The sequence below is a fragment of the Aphis gossypii genome, chromosome 2 (genome assembly GCF_020184175.1).
Source record: "Aphis gossypii isolate Hap1 chromosome 2, ASM2018417v2, whole genome shotgun sequence".
Taxonomy (NCBI): Eukaryota; Metazoa; Arthropoda; class Insecta; order Hemiptera; family Aphididae; genus Aphis; species Aphis gossypii.
In genome coordinates, this window is record NC_065531.1 from 71,246,161 (window position 1) to 71,266,290 (window position 20,130).

Consider the following 20,130-nt stretch of genomic DNA (forward strand, 5'->3'; position numbering starts at 1 on the left):
TCTCGTACAAAATGGAAAAATGCAATAACAAAATATGAGAAAAAATACATTATTTAATTAATATTATTATTCTATAAATTTTATAAAATATCCACAGAAAAATGTAAATGAATGACTTAGTAAAATAAATTTATAATACATTTTTATGCGACAAAAAATATATAATTATATACACTTTTATTTTTTACAATAATTTTATCTCTAATTGTTCAAGTAAAATTAATATGCAAATATATTTAAAAAAAATCGAACTTATAATCCCAGATTTCATTTTATACTTATAAAAACATTGCAAATTATTAAGTTTTCCAGCTACATTTTAAGTAAATTTTAAGTCCCTGGTGATCGACATCCGGGTTGATGAGCAAAAAAAATAAAAAGTTTTCAAAGAATAATTATTAATAATTAATAATTATAAAAAAATTAAATATTGATATAATAATTATTGTACACTAGAACAAGTGAAAAAAAATTGGAATTTATTTATTTGATAAGTGGTATTGGTTTTCTGCTAGTTCCACATTATCCGATTATTTATTATGTGATTAACCGATATAATGGTAAAATTAATTTTGTTAGCGATCGACCTATATTTTTAAAAAGATCCACTGTTTGGAAGTGTAAAAAAACATTTCACAAAAAATAGGTGTACCCGCCTAGAATTTTATAGTATATGGTTATTTATAAAATACTATAAATTATGTAATATTTGATCTAATAACTACGTAAGTATTACTCAAAACACCTTTTTTACAAATATTAAAAATGCAATGTATTAGTCCTGACGATTTCGGTTTTTCAATTATCGATATTATAATTCTCATAATTTAACCTGTTATTGTGTATTTTCCTTAATTTATTCAAAAAGTTCTGTAAATATTATTCTGGAAACTTTCAAACCCAATTTAGATTTAGATGCATATACATAGCTGATCTGAGGTATTACTACCGTAGCAGTTGTCTCGATATTTCCATAGAGACAAATAAGCAGTCAATTTTAGAATAGAATAGCGATAAAAGTTTCCGAAGTTGCAAGAGGTCTCCTCAGAGCCAAGTAATGGCGGTAAATATTTGGAAACATATTGTGTAGGTAGTAAAACATCCAAATTTATGTATAAATATATTGATAGTACCTACACAAACAGGGTGTCCACCTTGTGTTTTCCCGTTTCTATATTTAAGGAAAACAGTAAATCGCACCCCCTCCCCCTCCTCGATATTCAGTATACAATATATTATATTTATGTACATATTATATATTTGTATATGAAAAAAGTGTATATCCAACCCATGTGTATAGTGTATACATTACGTTCCTATAAAATAAAGGTATCTACTGTTAAAACTTTTCTTATTTTTTTTTTTATTTTTACACTGTGCGTAGGTAATATTTATATCGATATATACATATATATATATATATATATATTATATATGTATATTGTATACACACTTCTGCGTGTACATATAAAAATTCAGTGTTTGTATTATTATATGTTTGAAAGTATTTTTCCACCTTTAATAAGTTAATGGTGCCTTACTACGTAGAATTATAAGCGCTTGATTTTTGTTGTTTTCGTTCTTTTTTATCATTAAAGATCACTATTTACTTTACATAATAATATTATAAATGCACCGATAAATGTATTATGCACTCTGGCGCGTATGTTTTAAAAGAAGAAAATGTAATTCATTTTTCTTGGAAATTTAATACATGTTTTTTAACATCGAAATGATTTTAATTATACTTTATTTTTCGGGACTAAAATATGTATTTACATAATGTTTTTAAAAAAATACGAATAACGTAATTAATTTATAAAACAGAAATTCATAATGTGTAAATATATTAAAATTCAAATAAGATAACTACACAATATAATATGAATCGTTATAAAATATTTTTTTTCAGTAATTTCAAAAACATTATCGAATCTCTAAATACCAGTCTTTTTCGTCACCAAAATTTTGTCTGCTATTTAAAGATAAAGAAGATAAATGAAAAATTCTACAATATAAAAATATTTCAAAAATTATATGTATAAATAATACGTATGTATTCATATTATGTATATTTATATCATTTATATTTATAATAAAATGAATTATAGTTTAAAACAAAATCAATTTATTTGATTTTTTTATAATACTACGAGTATTTCGATAATATTTCAATGGATATTATGTCAAATATGGTAAGATCACTTACGACGAATAAAATAAACTATAATAGTGTAAAAATAATGTGTATAAAATATACATGGTGATAAAATATACTAAAACAATTATAAATTCCGATAAAAATTATCAAAATATTGTAACCATGAAAGTGTCCATTATTTAGAGTGTTCCGTATTTAGTGGTTTTCCTATAAACAAGTATTGATAAGTTTCTCTTTTCCCGAAAAAGCATTTTCTATTTAAAATTATCCGTTCAGAGAGGTTTCACTGTATGCTACCTTAATAAATATATCACATTCATCTTTAGATTCATTTGAGTTGTTATCACTATAAATAAAACCCTATAAAGTAATAAATATTAATGTCATTATAGGTGCAAGGTGCAATAACGCTGAAATAATTAATTAAAATCTTGACGATTTGTGATGTTTTATGATTATAACAAACATAAAAAAATTAAAAGATATTTATATCAGTACATTATTGTGATTTTAATGTATCCCGTTGTTTTATAAATGTTTTACAATATTTATATTTTATATTTTTAATTAAAATAATAAATGATATTTGTTGTATCGGATGCCTAAAACTACTTGAAAATAATTTCTAACAAAACACGTATGAATATAACAAATATATGTATATAAATGAACTCAACCAAATAACACAACAAAATTTCCAAAATTAAAATTTTGTTAATTATATTTTTAAGTTAAACGAAAAGAATAATGTTTTTAATAATAGAAATATAGATAGCGATAATCGAATTTAATTAAATAGAAAAATATTCGTATCGATTTGTAACAAAACTTAATGTTTGGTGCATTAATCAAATAAATTATGGTTTTTTTTCTATTCGTTGGAGATGATTGCATCAAATAAAAAAAATATTAAGATGAATATTATATTATATACGTCATTAATATTAAGATATTATAAAACGAATGACGGCGAGTTTTTAAATCAAAACCGACGATATACATATTATATATACACTGCATTCGTAATAATATATTTTAATCTACTTTATTTTTTAATAAATGGTTTATAAACATGAGCTTTCTTTTCATTGGACTAAGAAAATTTTATATCCGAGAGATTATACTTTGAGATGCAACGAACAAAGAACGGTTTACGCGCAATTACAGATTCTGCTGAGAGAGAGAGAGAGAATATTGGATATAAAATTGAGTTGCATAGTTACATTATAAATACGATAATATAATATAAAATTTAAATATTGTTTGGTATCACTCAGGGTTTGTAAATTATAACATTAAAAATCGTTAAAATTTACTTTTGTATATAAAAAAACGAATATGAAATTTTTTCTTTTCTTTGAAAACTATAGTTGCATAATAGTTATAGGGAATTATATAAAAAAATTAATTAATTATACTTTAATAATTTTAGTAAATAATTTTGTTTTCGATTGCTTTTTTTTTATATAGGCAATCGTATCGATTATCGTATTAGCTAATTAAACATGTTATTGAGCATACATAAACAATTTAATTTATTATACATATATATAATATATATACATCATATACATATATATGTATTGTCACAGTCAAACCGACATTTATGTTGAGGTCTGATAAGTAAATATTTTTTATTACTTTTATGTATAATATTATACATTTCAACTATAACATTATTACATTTTTGATAAATGTGCATGAGTATAATACAATAATGCGGATAAAGGTAATAAAAAAATTGTTAATATAATATGATAATACATATATATATATATATGTATTATCCAGTAAAAATACCATAAGACATGTAAAAACACAAAAAATAAGCAAAACTATGTAAAATATAAAATACTTCCATTGGAATTCTCTTTATTTCAAGCATTAAAACGTTTTTATGTTATTATAATATTCTGCTATGTTTCATCAATGTTGTAATCGAAATAAGCCTCGAATCGCATTGCTTATAATAATAATGACCATTTTTTTTACATTCAATACGAATGTAATAGTTTAATAATTCAGTTTTGTTGTCTCCATTTATGTACATTATAAATAGTAGTATTATTATATTATAGGTAAATTTATTCGTCGTGCGCATTTATTAAAATAACACATTTATTTATATGGTCTTATTGATTTATAATCAATTATAATTTAAATACCTGATATTAATTATTAACTGTAAACATTCGTTCAACACGCGTCGTATATCACTATAATAATATAATATGTGTTCAATAATTCACTAGTACAACTATACATTCATCAGTGTAAATTATTGCGGTTAATAATCTCTTCTAAATAATCATATTCTATGTATACGAACGTTATATTTTATCCAATGGAATGCAGTTGAACATAAAATATATTTTACAGCAACGACGTTACCCTAATTCCTATGTGGACTAGTTACCAATACACTTCGAAATTAGATAAAAACAGTTTGATGCATAGTTATGACCTATATAACACATGGAATAATCATGCAGTTAAAAGTCTCCGTTGATCTTATAATGCACAATATTCTAGTAATTAATAGCTACCAGTACCTCATTATCGTATCCACGGATATTTTAAGGTTTTATCCTTCATACAAGTATAAACTTACAATTTAAATTAATAAGATTGTAAAAAGTAGAAAACCATTCTGTTGTACAAGATGATTCGAGTATACCTGGCCATCGAGTAGCTGTCTAGAATTGATGCATTAAATTTGATTTTAATAATAAAGTAATGCAGCAAAGATGGTTCGTCAGCCTATATTTACGCACTATATATTATTATTAAACAGGACTTTAAACCAAAATCATATTTAACATTTACAATACGTCAACTGGACATATAATTATTATGGTTTATACAATTGTAAATTAATTAAACTATTAACTGATTTATCAATAGGTACATACTGTAATTTTAATTCAATTCTTATAATACTTCATTTTTCATAATTGATCTGTGATTTTGAGTAGTTGTTAAACACACAAAAATATCAAAACATTAAAATGATGTACTAAGATGCTAATTATTTGGGTACAGCGATTCTAAGCTATAGGCATCTGGAGGATGTCTAAGTAAATACGTTTATTTAAAATTAATTAACGGAGTAACTGCATGAACTAAGCATAATTGAGTTGATTTTGTTGATTAGCTTTTATATTATATTTATAATATATAGATATGAACAGTCTGGTGTAGATATAATAATGATATATACATACCTACGTATAATCATATTCATTTTAATACAATCGATGGCGAAAAATTGTATATTAAAATACTTATTAATTTATTACTTATTATTAATAATGTTATTGTAATATTGTAAAATTACTTATACTGTGAAATTTGATACGTCTATGGAATAGCTCATCATAATATAATAATCAATAATTAACACAAATATATATTAAAATCATATTGGATGTTTAAATGTCTTATAAAACATATCTAAATAATTATTGTAAATCATACCATTATTTTAATTTATACTATAAAGGAAATAACAAGGTTTTAACAAAGTTGTATAATCTAAATCATAAATAATGTCTAAAATGTTAAAGGAAAGTAATATATCATTTTATATTATGTTTATTAGTAGTACGTATTTAACGATACTGTTAATAAATTATTCCATCTATTAATTATTAAAAGTTATTGATTTAAAACTATATTGCTTTTAACTATAAGCATATCAAATATCATTATCTACATTTAATTATATTGCATCTATATAAATAATATTTATTAAATATATTACCTAGTTATAAATAAATAGCTGTGTACTACTAAAAAAGTGGTAGTTTTTTATGCTGTTATTTAATATTTTATTTAAAACAAGGTTTTAAAAATGAATAAATATTACAATTTAAATAATCAACATTTCATATAGGTAAAAACACAAAATAAACTTTAAATATTATACTTAATAAAAACATTTTTTTTTTTTTTATATATAAATAAATAAACGGCACTTGAATACATTACACATACATACACATTACATTTACAATATTAAACGTGTAATAGAAAAACTTATTTCATATTCAAAGTCAAAAAAGTTAAATTACTTAAAAATTAAATGCATTTCATAATAAATATGTGTTTTAAAAAATCACCAGAAACGATTTTAAATACTTATTTTCATTATTTTATACATTTATAATCAACCTCAATAGAAAATATTGTATATTTCAAAGTCGTGAAATAATTGTATTTTGAATTGATTGTATTAAATAATAGTAAAAATTATTGGTAGGTAATTAATTACTGCAATATATTTTAGACTTATCATAACCTGAAATTTTTATTTAGTATATAATTTCATAGGACGAATACATATAGTATAGGTAATAAAATAAAAAACTATTACATGTTAACTATAACATCATACATTACTTAATGTTTTGAAGTTAAAGACGTCGTATATTTGCTATTTGTTATTTATACTTACAATATATGATTACAACAATATATTATTATTGTTTTATTTTCAAGCCATTTGAATTCATACTAAAAATATCTAAAAAATATTATTATTAAAAAAGTTTAAAAATAAATATGAGTTGAGAAAATAGTTTTAAAATGTATTACTATATTTTGAACGTTTTGAATTTAAATGTTGATTGTAAATATACTAAAACTTTACAATAACAAAACTAAAAATACAAAAATGAATAAAATATTTTACCAGAAACTATCACCATGAACTTTATATATTATTTAAATAAATGTTTTAAAGTTTTATAATATATTGTTTATTAGCTGTCAGACTAATACACGACTTATTATTATAATATCATGATGTATCATTGTAACATTTTCACATTAGAAAATAATTTATAATGTTTCTACAATATGACGTAATTTTAATGTAAAACATGTAATTCGACTTAAAAATTTAACCATTTTAAAAATTATAATTCTTTTTTATTTTTATTAAATAATAATTTATTAAAGATCGAATTTATGAATTTAGACTAAAAGTGTTCAATAAATTTAACCTTAAGTCAGTTGTGTTCTCAAGAATCACGCCTATAGTAGTAACATGTTTACGAATTAAAATTGTTGATATGTACATTTTGTTATTGTACTGTAAATAAATAATTTAGCTGTACTATTTAATAATTTTATTAAATGGAGTATATTTAGTAACATTAATATTAATTTTAATAGTTATTATTAGTTTAGTAAACGTGAAATACAATTTATTTATTAACATTATAATATAGGTATACTATTGAAAGTACCTAATACAACTTTTAAATAATATTACATTATGTTTGACATAAAATATAAGCTTAAAGTTTTAATCTGTGCCTCTATAAGCTGAAAATGAACGATTCCGTTTCTTTTCAAAACAATTAACAAAATTGCATATAACGTATGGCATTTACCTATGTATAGTAACTTGATCTACAATATTAAAGTACGCATTATACTCTACTTAATCGTTTGATGTATTGAATTATACTAAAATACAAAGTCTGAAACTTAAACAGCTATCAAACATGAAATATTATTTGAAGACTATTGTGGTCTGGTAATCTTCAAACCAATTAATATCAATCATATTATTAAAATGACCATACAATCATTGTGCATGTAACTGATATACAAGGTCCATAATATTAAAAAGAATTTTTTAAAAATCATCGCTATTATTTTATTTTTCGTTGTTTAATCTTAAAGGAGAATTAGAGTCAATTGTCATCAGATCAAAAGACACTTAAGTAAAACGAACATAGAATGGCCCTTAATTTAATGTGTAATATTTTGAACAAACTGTTTTCCATTTCGGAAACCTTGGTAATTCCTAGTCGGATTATAACCGTTGAATGTACCTACTATAATGTATTATATTATTATTATTATTATTAATAACCGGATTAACCGATTCTATGAAATTCTACCTGAAAATAGAATTTTATGTTTAATGAATAATGAAAAACATTGTTTATATAGTTCATATAATATAAAAACATAATAAAATCATAGACTATAATAACATAGCTTACTAATTACTAATAAATTGTGTACATTTTTACTGTATAATATATTATTTATTATAATATGTTTTAAACTCTATTCGTTATCAGATATGACCTATTGGAAATAATGCCATTTTTTATTCCAAAATTACCATTAGCAGTTGTATTATAATTCATTGATAAAGGACATATAAACGATTTACCTATAGGTATATATATATATAATTTTATATCAGCTATGTATATGTATTTACTCATATTCAATGTGACATTATAAACAATATCCTATTAACTCATAAAAAGTTATTATGAAATTAATTCACAAGATTTACAAGTTGTTCACCTATATATTGGCAAATAGTATCGCTAAATTTAATATCTTACTAACTAGGTTTTTTGTATGACTTATACGTCTTAACCTAATTATCGAAACAACATAACAGCATATAATCGTAAATGGTATATCAAAGAAACGATTTGATCGCTCTTGAGTCGTCTTCCAGACGAGAATGTATTGTTTGAAGTGATACAATATTATAATCGCATACAAAAAAAAAAAAAAAGTAATACTATTGTGTTTAAGTATAAGTATAACAGTTACGTTAATGTTTGATTATCGTTACATAATGCACTCGTGTGATATTTATTGTTCACACACACAATAATAATGAGACTTTATCTGCATGGCCCCGTTATGGCCCGTGCGTCGACCAATATAATATACCAACGCATGGTAGTGACGAAAGTTGTGCAATGGATGAGTCCGTGCGGCGCCAAAATGAATACTTGATTTACGAGCTCACTCGATCATTCGCGTATTGAATCTAGGGGCGTTTCCGGCGAAACGCGAGTTCGGTTTGATAAATTATCGTATCGAAAACGACGTACACGACGACAAACGAGACGCCACATTGAGATATAGATGAAGCAAGAGAGAGAGAGAGAGAGAGAGAGAGATAGAAATATATGCGAATCGAACGTTTGTGAAAAAAGCAGCAATTCTCAAAACCTTAAACCCTGACTTAAATTTATAAATTTGTCGTTATACGAACAGCTAGGTCGCATCATACATTCATAACGCCGTCATTTAATAGGTACTGTATCCTGCCGCTAGCCATCGCGAGACGCTAAAAATAATATTGTAATACACACGTTTCCGCAAACACTTCAAATCATCCCCTAATAAATATGCAGCTGAAAATATATATATATATTATACAATATATACAACAAAAATTATAAGAAGTATGTATAACACAAAGTAATACTATTAAATTTCTCAAAATATAATATTATCTATTTAAATTAGGTCATATTAGTTCAACTGGCGTACTCCAATATTGTGAAATATCAAAATATGATTTTTTTTTTTTTGTGTTGTTGTTGTTCAATGGTTACTGTTATAAAAATTCCGACATAATTCAATATTTCTAACAACGTTCAATCAAAAAATGTCCAAAGGTTTGGATTTACTTTGTTTAAAAATCTCTCTGGTAGTTTTTGAGTCTATGGCCCTCGAACGATTATGTAAATTATTTCGACATCATCCCCATTCACATAAAATATATACTATCGAATAGGTACATTATTTGAACCCAATGGAAAATCGTGTAAAAAATACATTTCTGCTGGTCCTATATATTATAGTATAATGTTTTGTTCATCTGCTGAATATAATATGCATAGTGTGTGATCTACAGATATCTGCGCTGCCAACGACGGAGCCGCACATGATTATATACAATTTATGTGCCGAGTTAAACGTTGAGGTAAAACTTTGGGCATGTAAAAACTTTCACCGCGCTTGTTTTGTGTATATATTTATGTAAAACGCATACGCGTGTATAGTGAACAATGGTTATGTTGAGTGGCATTTTGATTTTTTTCCTCTTCGAGTTTGGGCCACTAACTTTGAGACTCGATTATTCACCATTTTAAAATAATGACTAGTGTTAATAATTGTTATTCGAGTATCATCAGAAAGCTTGTTTGTTTACATCACGAAATAATTATTTGTTACAAACAATCGTTGTGTATCCAACACGTGCCAGCGTATAATACGTAAGGGGATATGCAATAATAATTATTGTCGACAGAACTATGTCAACATTTTATTTAAAATAACTTATCCGATGACATTTGAATTAGAAGGAAACAAATAATAATATTATGCACGAAGTATAAAATTATTCTATAAAATACATGAAGAATTTCGTGAAAAATATTTTGAATTATTCTATTTTAAATTCAACTGGGCTACAAATAAACTGAAATTTTTACGCTCCCAGAATACATAAAACTGAGACATTTGCATTGTTTACTCAAACCAATTATGTGTATACATATATTGTACAACCATCGCGAGGTAATCATATTAATTTCTCATAAATATTTATCTTTGACAAGGTACATACATTAATTTAAATAAAAATAATAATGCACTTTACTGCCGTTGATTAATCGATAAAACTCTTAGCGCGCCATAATCTTATTTAAATATGTCAATTTACTATGTCTTATCGTTTTAAATGTGTATGCATTCTAAATTACGATTTAAAAAGAATTATTTTTCACGGACGAAATATTATTCGTTAGAAAACCATCAATTTCAATAAAATTGCAGGATAAAGCATTTGATCACCGATAGTTAAGCTTGAGACGGTAGGTTAGGCATGTGCTATTTATGTGTTCAATTTATTACATAAATTTGTCACATTATTTGTATCTCTCAAAATGTTGAGTAAATAAAATACAATAGTGTAAACGCATAGGTAATGAAAGTTATATTTTAACCTATGCACAATAGTTCGCTTAAAATGGTTGATATTGGAAAATTGATAAAATTTTACTAGATTGATTAATTTATATAAATATCTATTACTGAACGATGAGTGATATTTATTCGTTTTTTATGATACTAACATTTCATTCCGTACAATTTCTCTTATAAATACATATTTGATGAATTATTATTAGAGTATGATGATAGTATGGCCAGTGATTTATTTATCATACATTATTATACATCCTTCATAAATTTATAATCCAAAATATTTGACGTTTGAATTTACTCAAATAATATTATACTCATTCTCGAATTCTATGGAATAATATTGAGTAATCATCATCCACATTAATTTAACTTCATAATTTATTCAATCGTTTAAATTAAAAAAAAATGCATTACTCAGATGCATCGTTTTATACTATTATTTGTCTATTCTTTTTTAATATTTTTAATAAGATTACATAAGTAGCAGTTAGTACAAGATTTAAGTAAGTAAATAAATAAAAATATTAGGCACGTCGCACGTGTAAATTATACATTTTTCTAGTGCAATAATATACATAAGTGATAGGTATCCAAATGGCAAATTGTATAACAAATTTACTCATGTTTATTTTAAAATTTTTTTTTTTTTATTTTGAGAGAGAAATATAACATATAAAATACCTATACACTTTAACTTTGACCTAGATCACAATAAAAATATATAATAACTGAATAATTTTACTGTAAAATCACTTGAAAGAAGAAGGCATTTATTTATTGAAATTGCATAGTAACGATTAACGAATAAAATTCCTGGAATTTCTTAATTTCCTTCTTTAAATTCATGTTTAATATAATTTACCACCAGAACTAATTGTTTTTAATTGTTTTCCATTCTAATTTAAATCCCCTTTTCTCTATTTTTATTAATATTTTTTTGTTTTTCACTATAATATTTGTTTTGGTAAAAACATTTAAAAAAAAATATATATATATTAAATATACAATATACATATATTTAATATAAAATATGTTTTTTATTATCTAAAAAAAATGAAAATAATATAACAAAATCATATTTACAATATTTCTAGCAAATTCTGAAATACACGTCAAGTGTACATACATACATCTTATTCAAATAAAAAATATTATTATAACAATATCTTTCAGAAAAATCACATGTTCTGAGACAAACATAAGACAGGTAAAAATGTTGACTTGTTTCATCGTATTACTTCACTGACAATCTAAATGGGTTTTTTTTTTCACAGAGTGTTGATATTTCTATAAATCGTGAATATTAGTACCTACACGCGTTCTTTTTAAGGGATTCACTATGGTAAAATATATTTACGAAACGCTTGGGTATAATATAATATAATACAAACACCAACTATTCTTGAGTAGTTAAAATTGTTGATGGAAATTAAAAAAGTACTGTATCATCTTTAATAGATAATGGTGTTTTACTCAAAAAATATCCAAAATAAATTAATAACGTTCCATCGCACGCGAAGCTACACGTATTTTGATATATTTCTAATTTTATAATGGTAAATCGAAAAATACTGTAAGAATTAATCTTAAAGAGCAATATTTATAAATTACACAAAATTAAAATATAGATGTTCTGAATTTTTCAATGTTTTCTGGCCTTGTGCGTTATCTAATTGTGTATTAGTTTATGATTTAAGTTTTTTATTAATGTTTACTATTATTTAAACTTTGTACCACCATTAATTTCAACAATTACGTAAAAAATTAAATTAGATAATTTGGAGACAAAATAGAGTTTGGGAATACATTTTAACTTTAACATTTTTTTTTTAAACAAAAGTTTATAGGTACCGTTATTGTTTGGTTATTATTAAAAAATTTATTAGAATAATTTCCGTAATCTGTTTATTGAACTTTTTGTTAGTGTCATATTTATTTTTTTTAATTAATGTACCTAAACGATATTATTCATTCAACCTATATATTATGATTTCGGTATTAATTTTGCCATATATTAGCAAATAAGTTTATGTTATGTATATGAAAAAAAAAATAATTTATTTATAATTTATTATATTTTTATAACATGTTGTTGTGCGTCGCTTTATTGATGTGGGTACATCTACATATTTAATATTTAATAAACAAACTCGTGTCAAAGATAATTGTGATTTGAATATCCTAAAAAATTCGGTGAAAATGTGTGATTGACGAATATCAAACGACATATTTTATGAAATACAATTCCGATTCGAGGAATCCTTTTCCAAACTGCTCTCACTAATCACTACCCCGGTAAAATAATAATAATATCGAACGAGAATAATAATTATTAATATCTGGCGGGAATTATGTATACGCATGTATACTATATATTTTGTAACATTATAATGATGACACCGTTATAAATTACCGTCGGTTGGTTCGTGGTATAATAATAATAATAATAATATATTTAACAACTTTCTGGTACTATTATTATTGTTATTATACGTACGCTTTCACACGTCATTATCACCCCCCCCCCCACACAACAGTATATGAGGCATCGGAGTTGCTTGTATGTATATTCTGTACTATAGAAGCAAGTCTCAACTTTTTGTCACGCATACAAATCTACACCGTTGAACGTATATCGTCATGGAGCGTGTCCAATATTTTGACATTTTCAGATTTTTACAAAATATACATGTTATTTGTATCTAAACATTTTAAACACACTACTTTGTGTTAAAACGAATCATATCTACGTCTTCCTATAGTAACAGTACTTATGTGTATATTTATTCGAGAATGGAACATAATGAGTTACACAAAATAATTTTTGTGTCTCTCCAGTAAAATTTGAATATTGATGTATATGTATTATATATTATAATATATTAAAATAATTGTTTAAAGCGTATATTTAAGCAATCACCCACGACTCACCTCAGAATGTGTATATAAAATCGACGATGAATCAATTATAATTGTCGACATATATGAGATGTGACAACGGTTCGATGCTTTGAATGATTCTGCGGGGTTTGAAGTATACATCACTGCGTTCTAACTACAATTGGAGTACCTAATCTTGAGACTCGAGTAGTTAAGTTAGATTAAAACGCATACAATCATAATAATAACCAATGGAAAATTAGTAAAGTAAGTCAGTAGCGCGCTGATTGGCTGAATGATGAGAAAACACACAGAATGTCATGCTCAATATAATTGTTATTCATTTCACGACGTTATAATATTATTATATAATATATTTCCCAAATGTAAGAATAATGATATTAATGTGAGAAAAATATTGTTTTTATTATCTAGTATATTTATACAAGAATTTATAAGCACTTTAAATTTTTATTTTTTTGTTTAGGTATAAGGTATGTACACTTCATACTTTATACTTTATAGCATTTTATGATCAAAATAGCTATAAGACAAATATAAATAGCCCCACAATTTGCACACAACTATCCTTGGGGGTGGAGCACGTGAATGATAGCTAATTACTAGTAGTATTTTATTTTTGAGCTATAGACTATAATATCTAGATTACCCTAGAAACCAATGCGTAGTATAATTTTGTTACCATAGAAATCAAAAAAAATAAAAATTAATAAAAATCGATTTTTAAATGATTTTAATTTTTAATGAGATAAAAATTTCTTTTTATCAAATGGATTTTTCGTAAGGTTACCGCAAGCAACCGATTATTATTATAACTAAGTGAAGCTACAGCAACTTCATTGATACTTCTTATTTTAAATTAGTGCATATTCACAACAAATATTATTGCTATTATAATAGATCGCGTGAAAAATGATTCCGATAATCTCCTGAGTAACATCATATAGGTACCTTATAAAGATATACTTGTCACATATCATCGTTTTAACAAATTACTTACAATATGGACAGTAAAATAATAAAAAAGAAGTAATAAGGTTACATAAGATATTTTCTTTTGAGGTTGCGAGTCTTATGTAAACAAAGTACTGAACAAAGTCAATTTGATCTAATGAAAGAAGTCAACCATTTCAACAAGCCACAAGCTTTCAGCAACCTACAATTTTTATTATCGATGTAAACGCGATAAAATCTTCAGGAAACATCTTAATATTTTCCTTATAACACACTTCATTTCGCTTTAGTAAATATAATGATTTCGATCCAGGTGACCTTTGTAGCCACTATTACTCCGTGTATTGTATTGGAGTATCTGCCCTGTCGCCTTTTGTATGTACTATACACACACGAGTAACGACATTTCTACGTCACACGCGGCAGTCGTTCCGGATCGTCGAACGAAATTAATTGGACATTTTCAAACTGTTTGGCCAAGACGAAATTGCCTGCTACAATGACCTGCAGGACCCAAGACGAACACACACAGGGCTCGGGAATAGCATAGATCCGGTGTGTTTACTCCATAGTGTACACTTGTATATAAGTCTACTGTTACTATATATATATATATATGTATATATTATGTATTATATGGTGAGATGGAGAATAAAAGATAAGGAAGGAGATAGAGAGCGAAAAACAGAAGGAAAAATAGAGAGAAAGAGTAAGAGAGAGAGACAGAGAGTTAAGTATACCGCCGATAAAGAGAGAAACTACGAGAGGGAAAAACCTTGTGCACAATATAATCGCGTATACTCGTACGAATATGGGACGTATTTTCCTCATATCCGGTAACCCTCCCCCTTACCTTACAACCCCGGGCCCCGATGTCTGCCACCTCACCATTTCGTCGTCTCGTTTATCATTTTTCTATGTGTATACACGCACACTCCCGCCCGTGCGTTATATTATAATGTACACACACTTTTACGGACGCGCGGGAAAATTACGGTTTCACGCGCGCACAAAAACTTCGAATAAGAATATCAATTCCTTAAAATGTCAAATTTATTCCAACTTGCACCATTGTTTTTTTTTTTTTTTTTTTTTTTGTTAGAGTTTTGTTAAGGTATAGCTCGTTACAGAGGTCAATGTGCAGAAATTTACATTTATTACGGTTTAGCTGTGTAATAGTATAATAGCTGCGATAACGGGTGGTTAACTATGCTCGACTACGTATATAGATATACATATATTATGTATTATATATTTTTATGACCGATAATCAAAAATATATTATGTAATTCTTCGACTTAAAAAGTTGTTTTTTGTTTAATTTCATACTGAACATAATTAAGGCTGCTCAACGTACATTTTATTTTAACATTTAACCCCCCCCCCCCCTCGAACACGATTTAATACAAATGGGAAAGTTTGACTCTCCCTAAGAGGCAAAGACAAGGGTAGGATCTAAAACTGTAATATATAAACATTTAATTTGAAAGTAATACTTGAACTCGTAGTAAAATATGGTTTTAGCATTTTGTTCTGTACAATGTAAATATGGTTTTCAACTACCACTTAGACAGTATACTTGTACAGCATATTGATAATAATTCGCAGTAGAGTATTTGAGGGAGAAGCATTGGGCGGGTGGGGATTATTTCCAAATCGTTTGGATGAACTGTGCTTTGTATATTTATAATTTTATCCATATTAGCATAATTATAAAATCATCATTAAATAAAATACAAAAATGATAATATCAAAAAATAAATGAAATAACTATAGTTAATGTAGAGCGTCAACAGGAAAAAAACTTGTTAGCGCAAATAAGAGGTTTGGAGGTACTTAGTTTTTTTCAAATATTTGCCAAATTCCCTAATTCAAAATATAGTAATAATAAGAAAAGTAATTTATTGTTTTTAAATATTATGAGATGAACGTTAGTCCTCTTAAAAAAATTAGGCTCTTTAAACTTATTGGCATTCTGTGTCTATAATATATTAAGTCTTATTAAACAATTTGAATCGTCTTTGGGAATCTTGCTTCAGACGATACCAATTATAATTTATTACATCTACGACATACCTACCAAGTAACTGAGTATTTTAAAATCTAACTTACTAATATTTAATAATATGATGTATTTATTTCAAAATTTTAAACAAGTGTACACATTTTAAGTACTTCTGTCTGTCTACTTCAAAACAGAATACAATAAATGTTCTATGTCTGTTATATACTTTCATGTCGTTTCAATGTTTTAAGTAGTTTGCGTTCTGTAATAATTTTTTTGTTAATGGTATGAGTATCTATGTATTAATATGTATATTTTGATATTATAAAACCATGTGAATCTAATATTCATAATATTAATAGTTATAATACGAGTACTTATTAAAAATTAATTAAAAAAACAAACAGGAGACTATTTATGAAATAAAATTATATAGGTTAAAAGTACTTCAAACTATAATTAATGATTTTCGTTCTGAGCTGAAGATGTTTAGGTAATATCGAGAAAATAATGCGCCACTGGAAATGGTACATACTAAAATTTACTCATAAAATGTTTTTTAGCCCACACGCAAACCAGACGAGAGCCTTATCTCGGGGTCGGCCGAACTTGGGAAGAAGTGGAAAAGTAGACATCACAACTGCTGAGAAACTTTTTCGCCTTTTTAATGAATGCTTATTATTTTTCGTCCAACTGGCTAAACCAATTATCTAACGCTGCTCTTTCTCGTGCCTTAAGACTTATAGTTTATGTCCATATAATATAAATATATATATATATTTTTTTTTTTTATCAACAAAAACTTAACTATATGTTGTTATCTTGTTGTGCAAGTTTTGCACAATAATTAATGTTCTTTTGTCATTTTATTATTACGATTTAAATTTCTAATAAACATGAAATTATCGGAAAGGAAATATAATTGAAATACTATTAAATTTAACAGCAACGGTTTAAGTTATAGTTTAATAGCATCAAATGTTTTCTTCACTTCTTCGACGACAATTTATTACAGTCTCCACTTCTTCTCATACTCATTAAAAATTCAATTATATTTTACGCAATATTATTTCCGTCTCATGGAACATATTTCACCACAATAGATATACAATTATTTTTTTTGTCGAGTTGCAATAACATAATCTTTATAATATCATATCGCTTACATTATAGAATGATTCATGATTCAATAATTCATCAATCATGTCTATATATCGGTTTTATCCTTTAATAATGTATTTATAAAAATTCCGATTTTTAAATTTATAAATAAAATGTATTTTAAAAGTTCATATCTTACAATGATTGACTTTTTTATCACTTTTTTTATTTTGTTGGAACAAACAATTTTTTCAAAATCTCGCTTAATTATTAAAAATTAAATCATATTAAGTATTCGAATTTATTGAAATACTGTTAACAGCTTAATCGAAACTTGGATGGTTAGTTTCTGAGTAATCAAAATGTATCTACAAAATATAAATATGTATACTAAAAATAGGTATAATCATAAAATTGAAAAATATTAAGTAATCAACTACAAAATAGATACCTATAAAGGCTATAACATTGTATTTTGTTACTAATTATACTGAGACAATTCAATCTCATTAAACTTGGCAAATAAATCTCAGTCACAGATCAACCAAGGTTTAGCTACAAAATATGGTTCTGTCACTTTTATTTTAAAGTATAAAGTAGTGAAATTTTTTAAATTTGATGATAAATTAATTTTGTACAAATATTAAAAAACGAATTCTTTATATTATTTAAATAAAAGTATTAATCTTTTTTTTTTTTAATATTTCTTTTAATTCCTACTGCTGCTGTATAACAAATATTTTATTATCTATAAATTAAAAATTTTCAACTGATTCTCATAATACACTTTTAAAGATAAGATACATTAATTTAACATACATATTATTATCGTTTGCTATTTTCGTAAATTAAAGTCCAATGGAACTATCATTCTCACTTCTTAATAAAGTATCACATATTATTATTAAATGATAAAAATTATGATTTAAAAATAATTAAATAACAAATTAACTTGATAATATTCAAAAATAGCATATATATAATCAATGCATTAACTAAATATTAATTTAGTATCACACCTTCATAATTATATTTTAAATCCCTCTATTAAATTCTATTATCATATTTTTCACAAATTACACTAGTACTATAATATGTAAATTATTACAAAGTATCTACAAATAATAACTAACCTACTTATTTAATTTATTATAAAATCTGAACACTTTACCCATTAGATATACATTTTAATAAAAAAAAATAAGCAAGGTAATGAAATTCGATGTGTTATGTTTGACTAAGTACTTGATACTTGATGAATTTATTGGTTCTATAGTAGTTGCATCAATAAGTATGACTATGTCACTGGGACATAAGCAAGCCAACCAAACAAACTCTGCAGTTAATATTGAGTTTCGATAAATAGTTTTAAAAAACCATAACGTTATATGAATATATATTATTGAATATTCAATATTATATACATATATTAGATTGTTTATTATTTTTTAAATTGAATTAACTTCTATAATGTAATATTTCTTGCTATTTTTTATAACATTATTAGGTAATAGGTACTAACCCAGTGTAGAGATCCGAGTTTTCCAACCAACCACAACAGTTTAAGAATCGTTTAAATTAGATTTGTGGTCTGATAAACGAACATGATATATATAATTCGTGCTCCTGTTAATAATTAACGTACTATTTTAATTTCTTGGTGAAAACCTGCAAAATTGTATATTATAAACATTTTAATTACTTATATGTTTAAAGAAACTAATATTTTAAGCATGAATAAATTTATATATTACATACATAATAACAAATATAAAAATTTAGTATCCCAATAACTTTAATCTTAATTGAAAAGAAGAAAAAGTTAATGAGCAAAACGACTTCTAATATTATGATAGGTTTTTTAGTAAATGTATATTTTTTATCCCGTGTAAAAATTTAAATGACACTTCTGCATTTTACTGTCACTTATATGAACGGTGGTAGAAAGTTTGATGCTCCTAAGAATATTGCAGTCCTACTTTAAAACTGAAATGGCGTCTCCGAATATCATAAATGGCACAGCCAGTAATACACCTAGAGGGCTCCTCCACCTTCCTTAATTGCCCTCTTGACTGAAATTCAGTTTTTATTTTTGTTATTCTCCTGCTACATGTATAAATATTTTGCTTTTAGATTGGTTTACTTGGCTTACGACAATTCCAGTTATAAAAAAATGTATATCGTTATAAAACCAATATATTTTTCACTGAGCTCAGAATCTAAAATGTGTAATAGTAGTAGG

General features: G+C 25.3%; 1 protein-coding gene across 3 annotated transcripts in view; it reads right to left on the bottom strand.

Annotated features, from left to right (window-relative positions):
- The window catches only part of LOC114124671 (uncharacterized), a 37,375-nt gene extending 17,946 nt beyond the window's left edge, over positions 1-19,429 (bottom strand). Inside the window, exon 1 of one of the 3 annotated variants that reach the window (XM_050200463.1) lies at positions 19,411-19,429. The gene's annotated coding sequence lies outside the window, so the exon portion shown is untranslated. Of the gene's footprint in view, positions 1-13,858; positions 13,983-19,410 lie in introns of those variants that run through there. The other 2 variants (XM_050200461.1, XM_050200462.1) reach the window with 2 other exon arrangements.
- Positions 19,430-20,130: the final 701 nt, after the last annotated feature.